This window comes from Homalodisca vitripennis, chromosome 5 (genome assembly GCF_021130785.1).
Source record: "Homalodisca vitripennis isolate AUS2020 chromosome 5, UT_GWSS_2.1, whole genome shotgun sequence".
NCBI lineage: Eukaryota > Metazoa > Arthropoda > Insecta > Hemiptera > Cicadellidae > Homalodisca > Homalodisca vitripennis.
Window position 1 is genome coordinate 139175856 of NC_060211.1, and position 12841 is coordinate 139188696.

Sequence of the window (12841 nt, forward strand, 5' to 3'; positions counted from 1 at the left end):
GTTTGCTGTCTTCAATGTACCTACGGGATATTTCGTCATTTATATATCCCTATCCCACATACCGCATTTTTTAGGATCTCTTACAGGAGTTGTGAACAAATTGATGTGCCGGGTAGAAATAAATTCCATGGCTACTACAATTGAATAGCATTATATTATGTAAGAGTTTATGCCGTCTGATAATTTTTTCCACTTAAGTAACTTTTATTTCCTCTAACTCAATTTATTAAAGTATTAGCTTCTTTATATTGGTACAGGTTTTTATTAAGTTTATTTTTACATAAAAAATAGTATAAATAAATAAATAAAAACATATTATTTCCTCCTATCGTCTTTCATGCACATATTTTAAAAATTATTTGATACCTCTAAATTACTATCTTATCTATCTACTATCCATTGTGGAATTGTAGAAATTCATTTAAAGTTTAAAGGTAGGAATCTTAAGAGGCTATAAATTAAAAATGTTTAACTAACCGAACATCTATTGCACCACCTTAAATGTAAGCAATGCTAATAAAAGAAAAGTATGACTCGTAGTCCAATATTAGTAGCCAGTCAATATATTTTAGAATCTTGTGTAATATTCAGACCACTCCATTTTAAAGGAGATTAAACCGATTGAAATTTGTACATAGATAACGCCGGACACATCTAGAGAGGTGTTTCCTATCAGCTATCAGTGGTTGATAAGACCACTTCACAACTGCTATATATAATGACACGGATTATTACAGTTCACAACAGACGCGACCATGGCTGCCAATCTGACTAAAGCTTCAGTCATCACTTCCGCTGCCGGGGATGAGAATGCCAGTTATCGGCCTTGGCACACTGACACGAAGTTCAGAAGACAAGGTATGTCTTAACTGTACTATATTATTATTATAAAATATTAATTGCAACCCAAAGCCAAGTTTTACAAAGATGCTTGGCTTTAACAACACTTATTAATTGATAGTTGTTGAACGTAGTAGTTGAACGTATATACAAAATTTCGTTACATGAAAAGTAAGGAAAACTCAAATTTGTTTAAACTATGACTATGTGGCTAAACACATAAAATAAAGGTAATATTAATAAAAAACAATACAAGCTAATATTATTTATAATGCGTTATATTTACATAATATTATATTTAACGTAATCTCGAATGTAAGCTAGTGCAGTGTAATATGGAAAATAATATATTTTCTTAAAGATGTTTCATAAAGATGTATTAGCAGAATGATGATCTCTGAAACTGAAAGGTTTGAAAGGACCAACTTAAATGTTTTATTGTTAGATATGTTTCAAATATAACATATAAAGCAGCTTTATTACAAAGGAATAATGAAACTTTTGACAAGACAATGATTAATAACTTCAAATCTATGAACTCTTTGGTATTTTCTCCTCGTAAAAGCTTTTCCATAAAGAATACTCAATGTTTAGATTAAAAAGTGATTTTATTTTTCAAAATTGTTGTATTAAATTATTATTTTATATTATAAAGTTGTGCGCTTAAGTTACAATTATAACGGCCATCGTAAGTAAGGGTTTAAGGTTAAATGAGTAATTGTAAAATATATATAATAATGAACCCCATATACATCGAAAGATGATGTAGCTATACTTATTTTAGGAATATTACACTATTAGATTAATAACAATGGAACACAATGTAATACCCTTAAATCATCTCAGAGAAATAAATTTATCAGAATTGATTACGACTGTGTCTCCAATCTAGAGGTCATGTTAAATGTAAAAATGTGGTAACAATTTCAAAATCTCTAGTAAAAGATCATTTTAGGGTAATTTATATAAGAAAATTTACACCCTTCAGAATGGAAGAACAAAATATTATAAATTGGGTAAAAATAATCACAATGTTATTTACAGATTTTCAAAGAAGATCCTCACCCTTTTACACAATTATTTTTCACGTTACACACTTGCTTAAATTTTTTACCACGAAAAAAGAAAAAATATGTCTCAATGAAAAATAAAAGATGTGGTACTCTATTTTAAACGTATTCGATATGAAATGTGCCTTACATTCAAAATATAAATCCATGTCTGAGAGTTTTTGAGTGAGACCTAAAACACTACGAAGATTATATTTTAGTTGTCTTCTGATAGGTATAATATCATGATGATATTTCAGACTACTGTAATTTCCTATTATTCTTCATGGAGTAATCAATACACGATTTTAATCTCTCACTAAAACATGTTTAACAAGTAAAAAATAGCTGAATCGAAAAGTATCTTTATAGTTTTTAACATCACCTTATTTGTTTTGAATTAGGTAACAATTAAAGCAGTACTCAAAACCGGTGTAATTTGTTGGAGGTAATTACATCTCACCTGCAAGTATGATATTCCCCCGTTTTATTTATCCTGACATCCAAACGGGGTAATTTTTTGGAGGTAATTACATCTCACAGCTCATATATCTGTGGTGAACCCATTCTAATGAATGAAAACCATGAGACGCCTACAGGACACCTTGTAAATTGGTTTTTGCAGTATTCAACATATCAGAACCAAGAATTTGTAGCCTACTAGGGAACCGTGCATGTCATAGTGACTGTTATTTTCCTAGACAATATCTTTCTGCATACAGTCTTGGTACCCATTATTCTTATACTTAACTGTCAAAGTAGTTTCCATTAATATGTGATTTATGCCGTTACAATATAGCATGTTATGTACAGGTTTGTAGTTTGGATCTGAAACTAAAAATAATGAAATAATTGAATTTAAAGTATTGCCACGTTTTATTTGTTTGATAATGTAACTAAACTATACCGGTTATTAAGTTCTTGGTCCACGTCTTCGTTGATAGCTCTCGTGGTGCTTTTACTGTCTTGTACTAAATGTGTGAATAATAAATATTACAAAACAATAAATTAAGAGATGACTGAATAAATTAAGAGGGATATCCGCTTTGTCTATGTTGGCAGGTTGAATTGGCACATCAATCAACTCAATTGTAAAATGTCATTTACCGAGATATACTACTGTCATGTCTATTCAGCTTAAGTGTGCATTACTGATTGTATACTTTGTTAGTGAATCTCAAATATCATTGTGAAGTATGTACAAAACATTGTAAAAGATTAATCTATTTTTATATATTTTGAAACACGTGCTTGGCATTTTACCTAAGGTATACAATGTTTCATATTGTATCTTTTGCGATAATTAATATTGGTTATGCTGTTATAGCTATGATCTTTAAACGCATGTTTCAATTGTGAGGCTGTCTGTTTATATAAATAGTGGTAAAATATGGAACAAAACTTCGCCTTTAAATACTAGTGTTGCACAATGCATTCTGTTTTCCCTTGGTAATATATAACCTTGCTATTATGGCATGTTCAACCATTTAAATGCTGATAGTGGTGAAAGATTTTATAAGAAATGTTGAAAAGTGCAAAAAGAATGTATTTATGAATTTATAATATTTTGTTGGAAATAATAATTTGTATAGGGGTTGCATTTTCTAAAAGTAAAAAGCTTAATCACAAGAACAGCATATTTAAATTAATTTATGATTAAATATGATCAATCAATACAATTAGGTACATCATATGATCATTATAGGTTAAGTGCAATATATTTCTGATGAATCAATTACATATAAGATTCACTCATAATAACTTCGAAAGCAGTGTGGAGATATGTAGTCTGTACTGATTTGTGACTGGCCGAATTTAATACAATATGCATCTTTAATGGTTTATCACCATCATTAAACAGATTTTACCAAATTATATGTAATTTATAAAATAGATTCAAACCTTTGCTAAAAATAATCTGAATTTTTTTATTTGGAAGTCCCCATTGGAAGCATACATTCTTAAGACCTATGCAAAGGTAGTTCCTTATCTTTATCAATATACTAGCTGCTTCCCACGCTTTTTGTAAACTTTGCCCGTTTATAAGCACTTCTGGTTCATGTAGAATTTTATTTCCAACGCCGATGTAGAATTTACCTTGATGTCACGATAAAGAAAATCTGTGAAAAATGTATTTTACACGTACATGTACTCTATTATAAAGTGTTCTAACACTCAAGCTTTAAGTTCGACCAGAAAATTATTTTTAAGACAAGTATGCATCGTAACTTAGCTTAGACTAAGCATCTTTAAATTGTGTTTGGCTATTTAATAAACGTAAATGTCTTGAAATTGCAGTTTATGATGTGCATTCGCTTAGAAAACTCATTAAAGTATTGTTTCCACAGCAGTGACAAAAATGTCTAAGGATTCTTCTATAGCTGTTATACAAATTTATTTTGCTGGTTTAAGAATTTACGTACAGGTATTATAACATAGAAAATCAATGATTGTTAGAAAACCTTAAAGTAAATTTAAAGAACAAATGGGGTGACAAGAAGTTTATAAAGTTTTTTGTTACGATTGATTAATTATTATATTAGTATGTGTTTCTCTCTATCACATTTTAAATATTAGACTTAAGTAATCATGTTAATAGAACATTCATCACTTTCTTACTATCTTATTTAAACAGTGTTTTCCCATTTGTAACTTAATACTTAATAATCTTTTACAATTAGTTATTTTGATATTCAAATGAACTTAGACCATTACTCATACTGCAAATTTTAATGTTTCAAAACAATTCCATGCCCTGAAAACACTGAAGGAACTTGTATTTTTCACATTATTATATAATTAATTGTTTCCATAGATCAGTGATGAAGAAGTGGGAAGAGTTATCGACATGGCTATAGAGGCCGGCTACAGACACATAGACACGGCCTACATGTACAACAATGAGGCTGCCATCGGGAAAGCTCTCAAGAGATGGCTGGACAGTGGGAAGATTAAGAGGGAGGAACTGTTTATCGTTACTAAGGTAAAATATAAGCAACAATAATAATTATATATTAAGGTTTTTGGTATTCTTCAGGATATTGTTGCTTATAAAGTATTTCTCAGAACTGTGTGTTCTTAAGGTTTAGTGAATAATAAGGGTCAGTTATTTCTAAATAAACATTGGTATTTAATATTTCCTTAACCATTTTTAAATTAGTATCTATTTTTCCCTAAGGAGAGTACGTCAAGCTATTTATATGACTTGAATTGCGTGTGCTATGGGAACACACGTCTTTTAAAATAGTAGAATTTACATACAAGTAAATTTTTTTGGGGGCACACACAAAAATATCACCGATTAGGTTCATAAAACTTACATTAAAAACATAATTTACAACATAAAATTAACATTATTTAAAACAAGGAAATCGTTAACATTATTTTAAATAAGAGCTCGCCGTCACGCACATGCCTCGGCCCATGTGCATTTTCAATATTGTACCCTCGGAATTGTAATTATTGTATATTTGAAAATAAAGAGTAAATGGATTTGATTTCATAAAAATCTTTAGTATAATATTTGGAGGTGTGCTCTTTGTTCTAATTAATAAATTTGACATTACCAGCATTGGGTACTCAATTTCTGAAGGTTTACAGGCATACTACAGTATGCCTAAAAATAAAGTTCAAACAAAGAATATTACAGTAATAATTGGATAACGTAAGCAATGGCCAAGCGAACATGGGAAAAGGGTTAAACATTATCGCCTCTCATATTTGAAATATCGGTTGGATAACAAGTTACCAACATAGAACAAGGTTACTAGTACCGACGTGTTTGTTGGTTTAAGAACATACGGGTTAGTTTAGAGCAGTATTCAGTTAATTGTACTTTTAGGGAACCTACTGACAATTATGCTTTCTAATCTATCTTATTTTATCTCTATGTTGGTTACAGCTACCAATGGTTGCAATGAACAAGGACTTAGTGGAAGAATATCTTCTACGATCTCTAAAATCTCTCCAGTTAGATTACATAGATCTGTTCCTTCTGCATAAACCTGTAGGTTTCCAGCCTGGAGAAGTTTTTATTTCCTTTAGACCAGAATGGATACCTGAAACTAGACATGAACACCGATCACGTGGCAATCTGGAAGGTAAGGCTTTAATGTTCATAATGTTATTTTATTATTCCCTTCAATACAGAACTGTATTATTACTACGATGCATATACGCTACCAATTATTTTTGAACAGACTTTATTCAAACAATATGTGTTTTAAAAAGGCTTTTAGCTATAATTAAACTAATCTTTTACTTTCAACTAATTTTATATAAGAGCTATGGTAGTATGGTGGTATTTCAATTGCTATTACTGTTCGATAAAAGGCGTCCTATTTGCTGAAATACTCATTCTCTAGAAAACAAAAATGATGCATTACAACAATCACATCATTTATGCAATTAAACTAGTTCTGAAATTGCACCCCACCCACGCGTAATAATTATAAACATATTTTTTAGTGTTGATTGATTAATCTGGAAAGAGTAATTACTGAATGTTTCAGGCTATGGAAGCGCAGGTGGATGCTGGCAGGACCAAGTTTATCGGAGTATCTGACTTTAATATTCGCCAAATGGATCGCCTGATGAAGATTGCTAGAATCCCTCCTTCCACAAACCAGGTGCAATTTAAGTTTCCCCATAATGACTAAACTAGCTTTTTTACAAGATGGGTTTTTGTTAATTAAATGTTTTATAAATTGGATAAAGCGTTTTGTAATTTGTGTGAAATCGGATGATGAATAATGCGTAAAATAATTTAAATCGTAATACTTGTGTTGGTTTTGTCATTGTATATTAATGACTTACAAAAACGAATTGTAATGTGTTTTGTGGAACAGGTGGAATGCCACTTATACTTCCAGCAGAAAGAACTACGAGAGTGGGGAGAAAAGCACGGAGTACCTGTCACCGCCTATGCTTGCCTCGGCTCTCCTGCTGCGGTCTCCGTCTTCAACGGACCCAAGAACATGACCGAGTGAGTAGTAGAAAGAAAACATCATGAATTTTAAAATGCAAAAGTTATATCGGCAATATAATTTTAATTGAGAACCTGCTATAAGTTTTCTCGTTAATGTACAAGAAATCAATGTAAGCTAGTTTAGATGATACTTTGAATGTTGGACAGCAGTGCCAGGTGTTCAAATCAAAGTTTTATTAAGCATAATATTAACAATGTAAGATAGTAACAGGAAAACCAGTACACAAGTTCGTCTTGCAAATTTCTATCAGGATTATGAATACGCCAATTGAAAGTAAAGGAACGGACGGATTGTAGGGCCAAGTCTGATATACGCTTGGCAAAATGACTTAGAGATTTGGCCACGTAGTAGAGCACTGTAATCGGACGAATTGGTCTTGACCTGTCTGTAGCAAATAACTCAACTTCAGCGAAACAGTAAAGAAAATATATGCTGCGGAAACAGCAAAAAGAACGAGTACAGCAATAAACCTGCTTAGAAGAAAGAACACTGTTCGAATGGGCTGGGCAGACGTAAACATAAAGGTTATCAGGTCCAGGAAAATAGATTAATTTTAAAAAGGAAAAAAGTAAGGCCAAAATAAACTAAATATCTTGTGTTTTTTAGCCTTAACAGCGTTGGTGGGTGCTGGAGAGATGTGTACGGCTGTACAAAATATTAAAACATATTGGAAGAAGAAAATAATAAATAAATAAAGTAAAAAGAGGCCTGGAAACATAAGTATACGGTTTTTTTCCGTCTGTGGAGTAAGGAACAAAAGATTTTCATAACTTATATCCCACATTCTATCCAATTATTGTGCTAAGGAACTGGGGATCACGATTGGATTGATGAAATAGAACCGTAAGATAGAAAGTTTAATCCGAAATTAAACAGTATTTATAAGCATTGAAGTGATTTCTGTAACCATTGATCATAGAGGAAAACACATAGTTAGCTCATGGACAATTCTAGTCTATGTTAGTTATTAGAATAAATCTATCACTTAAACATGAATTGGAGCTGCAACAAGTTTGAAAACTGACCTCATAGATGTTACCTTGCAGACTAATATAATAGTCCTACCATTCATTGTTTACATTGATTTATCGAAGAAAAGAGATGTCTAAAGACAACTGGTAAGGGAAATGCATTGCATGTCTTTAAATATTATGCTTTAACATGGACCTTTAACTAATTTCTTTGTTTCGAATTTTTCTTGTTGCCAATTTTCTTTGCCTACAAGCTCATACATAGTTTTATAGACTGTGCACTTATAATTTGAAGATAACGCATACTCAGATGTAATATTTACGCTTATTGAGCTGAGAGGCCTAAATATCCTACTAAATTTAAGCAAAATGCCTTCGCTTTCTTTTTTTATTTATTCCGAAAGAGGTGTTATGTATTAAAGAACAAAAGTAGTAAGGTTCTTCAAATTCTACTATAATAGTACTTCAAATAATACTATGGCATAAAATATATAAAAAATATAATTTTACATAAAAAAAAAATACGTTGTTCATTCCAAATTTAAAGACACAGATCTTTGTTAGGACTGCCTGTACTTGTTTTCTCTGTTATTTTTTAGTCATACAATTTTTATTTGAGGTTTTATTTAAAATCATAAAATAAAACCGTAAAAGATGCATTAAAAGGAAGTTTATGGTTAGGGCTCTAATTAAATGTGTATCCAGAGTCAGGAGGAGAGATTTTATGCAGTCATAATATACTCGTATATCAAAACTCCTAATTAGGAGTGCCACCTAAATTGAAGGCAGCGATACTCAAAGAAAATCAATTCTTAAGGTTCTAAACATTAACGAAATAATGTATAATCTGTTTGAAGGTCTCAACTCAAATCTCCAATGACAGAAGATGATGTGGTGCACATAGCCAAGGTCCACAAGAAAACTGTAGGCCAAATTCTGCTGAGACACCTGCTGCAGCTTGGGGTGGCGGTCATACCGAAAGAGTTCTAATCCTGAACGTCTCAAACAGAACCTGGATGTTAGTATACGTTTTTTAGTCCTTATACACTATTTTATATTTATGATATAATCTTATTCTAAGTATTCTATATGTTACGACTAAAAATGTACATTGTTGAAACATACAACTGATAGATATTATAATAATACTATTATTTTTAATTCTGTTTCTTCTTAATTTATGATGTTATGTGCATAGTACTACTCGATATATTAAATTATTATAAATAATTAGATGTTTTAAAATTTCTACCAGTAAACTGTCCTTTAATTTGTGGTTTATCTTGCAGATATTTGACTTCCAACTGTCCACTACGGAAATGGCGAAGCTGAATGCTCTGGATCAAGGTGAAGAGGGTAGAAAGTTTTTCGTGTCAAACCTTGGAAAAGGATACGATACTCATCCTGAGTGTCCTTATCCTAAGTGTCCTGAGCATCGTAATTAGACAATTTTCCGTAACTTGTATGTTTTGATACACCTAAAATATATTATTTATTATTTTGTGTTCTCCTATAATAATAAATAAATATTTTAAGTCATACCACTGGAACTATTGTGAATATTGATTTGTATAAATATGAATTATATACAATATAATATTCAAGATTTTGCATACTTTATTCCAAAACTTGTTGATAAATCTCCTGTTATTTTAGAGGTTATAGGCTTTATATCAATATCAATGATTGTTACGTTATATCACTATAAGATATAATGAAATATTTTTTCATAATATTTGAAATAAAAATTTTGATTTGTTTTCAAAGATTATAGAAATGGTGATTTTGAATTACGAATTATAATGTAGTCGTATGGATATTCTAAATTCTTTACTGTGTTGTTGGTACAGTATATGTTACTTTAACGAAATCATAGCGATAAGGTGTCCAGGTCCTATAGAATAAAATATGGAAGGGGTAGATTTAGTCAGATCTAACGTCACTTTAGAAATTAAAGTGTAATTGATTGAAATAGTCGCTATGTGAGTGTAACAAAGCTCTGGTATTATTTCTAACAGTTTTACTAAGATTTCAGTTATGTGCAAGGTTCATTACTCAAGTGAGGAAGAGTTCTCTAAACGTAGAGTTTATTATTTATTACTGAAAACGATGGAACATGACTGGAAATTCCTGTTTCCTTCAAGAAATTAATATTTATAATTTACAAAGCACTAACAAACCATAAACGTATTGTAATTTAATCGCACTTGAAATCACTTAACGTAATGTTTTACTATTTATGATATATAAATGTTAGTTTTATATAATACATATCATTGAATTTTATAAACTGATCTATTCAAATTTTTAATTACGTAAGATAAATATTTCAATAGCAAAATAAAAACAAATATAAATTATTACTATTATATAAAAAAGGGAATCGAATGTTTTTGGGAACGCGAAACTGCTTGTATCGTTGTATCTATGTTAACTGGATTTTGTTGACTCTTAAAGTTTCAGCAAAAAGCTGTTCCCTGTTTTGATCAAAACTCAAGTTACAGCTTCAAGTTTTACCATGTTGCACTCTAAATGTTACATGGTGTTTTCCAGCTGTCATGAGCTTTCTGTCTTTCCTGGAAACCTTTTTTAAACTTGTATTGTTATTATAAGCTTAAGTTTACAACTGTATAGTTTAAAACTTTAATTTCTTGAATTCATGCGCAGCTTTGTATTTAACTTCTAACCTATCATATATAATATATATATATATATATATATATATGTTATATTCCTCTTAGTTGTTATAAGAATGCATTTTTCTAGCATAAGTCTCGTAAAAAAAAATTGTTTTAAGTGTTAAGTTTAAATAAGTGGCATGTGATACCCAAATAATTTAAATACTTAATTTAATTCTAACAGCACGAGTTTCATCTGACACCTATGAAAATACGTTTTAGGACTGGAGTTGGTGGCAATCAAAAATTGTTTATGTATTATATATATATATATATATATATATATATATATATATATTATATATATATATATATATGTGTGTGTGTGTTGTGTGTGTGTGTGTGTGTGTGTGTGTGTGTGTGTGTGTGTGTTTTTGTATTATACTACATATTCCAAATCTAAGGTATTTAACCCATAGTTGAATATTTATTCATTACAGTAAACGTTAATATGTTCTTAGTATAAAGTTACAATTATATGGTTACCAGGTGAAAGCTCCTTATTCAAAATTATGGAGACACTTATAAAACTATACCTTCGACCGTATGACAGCATTTAATACAAACAGTGATTAGATTAGAGATGACAGAGATGGGATCTGACACTTGGTGGTTAATTAGTTGTATATCAAGCTGCAGTTTCTGTTGATTGTCTTCTAGTCCTGCCATCTGTCTGGATTTCAGACTATTTATACCGTTAAAGGTATACTATCTAAAAACCAAATACTTCCTTTATTAGTCAGAAACAAATATTGTTATTTGCAAAAGACGATTTTATTTTTTTAATTAAAGTGCATAGAAATTGGCCACACGTAAGCGACTTCATGGGCAATTTGCTCAAAAACATAGCAGTAATTTTAAATGTAAAAAAAGATCTCTACTTGTTCTAAGCTATTGTATCATACATTAAGTAAGTTTTGCATATATACTATTTGTAAAACAATAACTTTTAGTACAATTTATTTAAGCAATTACAAATCCTCACTTGGATAATGTTATCCTTGGAGTTTATTATATGAAATATTTAACACAGATAATAAAAACAAAAGACGTATTTTACTGCAATCTTGCTCATATAAAGACCTCAGAACTAAATTAAAAGGTTAATTTTCATACGTAGCCAATTCCATTTACCATTTTAGTTAATAACCTCATAATACATAATAACATGATATACGTAAAATACAGTTTAACTGTGTTTTGTGTACGATCTATAACAAACAGTAACTATTATTCACAGTTAATACTATTGTGTAGCAATTATTTCAGTTTAGTTAAAGATTGAATACGAGTGTATTTTTATGAAAATATTGAGATAAATCTTGGAGATAAAGAATATTAAAGTAGTCTTAATCCTTTTTCCGTTTAAAACGAAACTACACGGAGAAGTTGTTTATTCAAACAATATCTGATATTGTAACACTTAGCGCACTTTAAGGGTTTGTTTTGTTAAAGTAATGAAGTTATTTAAAACGGTGTGTTATATCAGCTGCTTCGTGTAAATATTGCTTTATGACAGTTCTACCATATGTTTTACTTTAACTGCAATATCAATTTGTTGACATTACAGTCATTAAAGGATAGAGTAAGCAAAAACCATATGTTTTAGCAAAAACACTTCTTATTTTAACTATTTCTGGAACTGCTGTTGAACACAGAGTAGGAAAATATCCATATAAAAAATTAAAGGTTTTAGTAAAAATGCACTTGAACTGTAATTTTTAGTTCATATTGATTATGCATTGCTTGATCAGTACTGCAAAGCACATATCAAAGACAAAGTTACCATATAATTTGTTATATCAATTGTAAAACTTTTATAAACCATTTTACTGCCTTTTCAAAGAAACAGGCTTCTGAGACCTTTGTATACATGTACATTTTCTTTATCGTAGTAAAAAGGAAAACTCAACGTTCGCGTCAGAAATATAACTCTCTTGAGTAACCATACGAATTGCATACGAAGCGATGGGTAACTGCGAGTGGTTATTTAAAACTCATTAGTTTGAGGAAAGGTCCAAGACTTTCACCTAATAATCACAATACTGGCAATACTGCATAATATAGAATTACGTAGGATTGCGCTACATCACCTGGGTTCAGTATGCAAAGTTTCTAGTTTAAAGCTCATTTCGTTCTGATAATAAAGTTAAAACAATGCATAGTACTATGTTACATGTTAAATGCTATAGCTAAAATCCTTGTTTACAAATTTTCATTTTCTTATTGCCATCATATTTTCCAAGAAGACCAATGCAAAAGTGTTCGCTTACGCTCAATCATATATCGATGGTGATGGAATCAAAACATGAAGT

General features: G+C 30.4%; 1 pseudogene; it reads left to right on the forward strand.

Moving 5' to 3' along the window:
- Window positions 1-748: 748 nt before the first annotated feature.
- On the forward strand, window positions 749-9452 carry LOC124363938 (annotated as a pseudogene).
- The last annotated feature ends 3389 nt before the right edge of the window (window positions 9453-12841 follow it).